Source organism: Psammomys obesus, unplaced genomic scaffold, assembly GCF_907164565.1.
Source record: "Psammomys obesus unplaced genomic scaffold, mPsaObe1.curated_primary_1811, whole genome shotgun sequence".
Lineage (NCBI taxonomy): Eukaryota > Metazoa > Chordata > Mammalia > Rodentia > Muridae > Psammomys > Psammomys obesus.
In genome coordinates this window covers 30,213,493-30,216,710 of record NW_026590062.1, presented here as the reverse complement: position 1 = coordinate 30,216,710, position 3,218 = coordinate 30,213,493, and the positions used below count along the sequence as shown (strand labels likewise).

Here is a 3,218-nt window from a genome sequence, read left to right as displayed (position 1 = left end):
GGCTGGGGATGTGGCTCAGTTAATACAGTGCCTGTCTACCATGCACAAAGCATGTTTTTGATCCCCAACACTACACAGATTAGGTATGGTGATGCACATGCATTCCAGCACTTGGGAGGTGGAGGCAGAAGAATTAGAAATTTAAGGCCATCTTCCCTTATTTATGGACTCTGGAACAAGTTGGGGCTACACGAGGTCCTAATGCAAAAACAGGGCAAAAGCGGGGCTGGAAATGTGAGGCAGTAGAGTGCTTACCGACCATGTGCAAAGCCCGGGTCAATCCTCAGCATCCCAAGCCAGGGGAAGGGGATAATGGGTCTGGAAAGATGGCTCAGCAGTTAAGACCACTTGCTGCTCTTGCAGAGTCCTCCAGTTCCCAGCATCCACAGGCAGCTTGCAACTCTTGCTCCGGGGTGCTTTGACACCTCTCCTTTGGCCTTCACTTGCATATATGTATATAACCAAAAGTAAAATAAATCACAGGACTAGAGAGATGGCTCAGTATGTAAAAAGCACTGGCTGTTCTTCCAGAGGACCCAAGTTCAATTCCCAACATCTATATGACTTCTCACTAACATCTGTAACTTCATTTCCAGGAGATCTGTTGTCTGCTCCTAGCCTCTGTGGACATCAAACATGCATGTGGCACACAGACAAGCTTGCGGGGCTAAACACTCATACACATAAAATTATAAAAATAAAAGCTTAAAGTAATGAACGTGAAATTTTAAAGTAATAAACATAAAACAAATCTTTTTAGAAAAATTTCAAAAATTGAGAAGGGGACTCAGCAAAAAAACGCTCCTTTAGACAGATGTTCACAGGAAGAGGTGCTCAATAAATATTCATTGATCAAGTGTGATCAAGTTCCAGGTGACCCCAGGGCTTGGGAGGGAGACTGAGGACTATAGAAAGTAGATGTCGAATGTCTTGCCTGAGTGAAAGTTGGGAAGAGGGGCTTTGTTCTACTTAGATGTCTATTTCCGTGGTAACATCATGACCAAGAGCAACTCTGGGAGGAAAGGGTTTGTTTCCACTTACAGTTGTAATTCATCATAATGGGAAGTCAAAGCAGGAGCTCAAGGCAGGGACCTGGAGTCAGGAGCTGAAGCAGAGACCATGGAGGGATGCTTCTGTACTGTCACGTTCTCACGGATCTCTCAATTTGCTTTCTTACACACCCCATACCTGCCCAGGGATGGCATTGCACACAGTGGGCTGGGCCCGTCGACATCAGTCACTAAGCAAGAAGATGCCCCATAGCTTGCCTGCAGGCCAATCTGATAGGAGCATTTTCACAATTGAGGTTCCTTCTTCCCACGTGATTCTAGCTTGTTTTAAGCTGACAATCATCATCATCATCATCATCATCATCATCATCATCATCATCATCATCAACACAGGTGAGAGTTAGGGTTCTTTTAGAGTTAGGGTAGTCTGGAAGCCAAGAAAGAGACAGAATTCATCTTGGATGGATAAGTAGGCAGGTTGCAAATCAGGAAGTAACACATAACTGGTGTACAGTACTTAAGTACTAGGGCTCTTTCAATGAGTAGTTATGGCTTACACATCAAAAAAGACTGCAAGGCCAGAGAGATGGATCAGCAAGTAAAGGCACTTGATCCCTGGAACCAATATGGTGGAAGGAGAGAGCTGACTCCTGAAAGTTTTCCCTGGCCTCCCAACATATGTCATGCCATGTGCGTGTGCAGATGTTTAGACACACACAGATAAATTAATACATGTAGTAATTGTTTTAAAGCAAGGCTGGAACACCTCCAGCCTGCAGAGGTACCTCAGTTAGTAGAGGGCTAGCCTGGGATGCATGAAACCCTGGGCTCAATCCCTAGCATCCTATAAACAGCATGTGATCCCAGCACCTGCTTTGTAAGAAAGCATGCCGTCGGTGGCCAATAAGGGATTATTCGGCTGGGACATTTGTGTGTATGGGGGAGGTGGGTGGGGTGAGGAGAAAGGGGTTGTGTCAAGCATTCTATTCTGAGCTGTATCCTTAGCCTTCGTTTTTTTTTTTTGTTTGTTTGTTTGTTTGTTTTTTGTTTTTTTTTTTTGTTTTTTTGGGTTTTTTTTTGAGATAGATCCAGGCTGGCCTCTGAATCCTAATCCTCTATCCTTAGACTCCCAAGTGCTAGGATGATAGACCTGGGACCCTGAGGCCTGGATCACCTTTAATCCTCCTTTGTTTCCCGTGAAAGACTTGGTCTCCTTTAGACCAGGGTGACCTCAAACTTGCTGCATAGTTGCAGATGGTCTTGAACTCCTGGTCCTTCTGCCTCTCCTCTCAAGTTTTGGGACCACCAATGTGTGCCATGCCTGGACTTAATGCTGAAACTTGTTTTTGCAGACTGGAGGTGAGAGCCATTACTGAACATGTTTGCTGGGGTGTGGGACTTGGCATAGTGGAGACTCTCAAGGGTGCAAGGTCCTCCATTTGTCTAGGGAAACTGACTGGGGCTGTATTTGACTCTGTAGTCATCAGGGATGGGCCAATTCTTAACTACTAACTCTTCAGATGCATCTACTTTAAATTTGCTGAAGCCTTACTTCTTTGAGATACAAACCTTCTCCTGGCCAGGTAACTTGAACATGGCTCTATTTGGGGCAGGGTCTCATTCACACATTCCTTATTCTGCAACTTGGTGCAAGTGGACATGATGATCTCACTATCTGAACCCTGGCCACTGCACCCTGGGGTGTTCTGAAGGTGACTAATGTCTAGAGTCAAGGCCTTGGGAGCAGAGACATGAAAATCCCCCAGAAAACTGTATCCAAGGTTGCTTAAGGATACCTGTATAGGCAACAGGCTACATTCACTGACACTGAGGCTGTTCTTCACAGTCCATTACCAGGCCCCATGAGGAAAAGGATCTGGCAGAGTTAACTGGCTGAAGATGATTGAGGGCTTTAAAAAAAGAACTTTTTTGGTATTGCTTAGTTTAGGTTTTATATGAGTGTTTTGCCTGCTTGTATGTGCAGCATGTGTGTGCCCATGGAGGTCAAAAGAGGGAGTCAGATCCCCTGGAACTGGAGTTACAGATGGCTGTGTGCCACCACTCCCATGTGGCCCTGGGAACTGATCTCAGGCATTGTGCAAAAGCAGTGAACATTCTTAACTGCTGAGCCATATCCCTTATTAAAGTTTTTTTACTTTTTTTTATTTTTATTTTTATTTTTTTAAGAGTGACTAGATCTTAGCTCAC

General features: G+C 44.8%; 1 non-coding gene across 1 annotated transcript; it reads right to left on the bottom strand.

Moving 5' to 3' along the window:
- Positions 1-2,778: 2,778 nt before the first annotated feature.
- Positions 2,779-2,909, bottom strand: LOC129676182 (small nucleolar RNA SNORA70). The gene has a single exon (XR_008720041.1). It is a non-coding gene; the product is annotated as a small nucleolar RNA SNORA70 (small nucleolar RNA).
- Between the last annotated feature and the right edge of the window lie 309 nt (positions 2,910-3,218).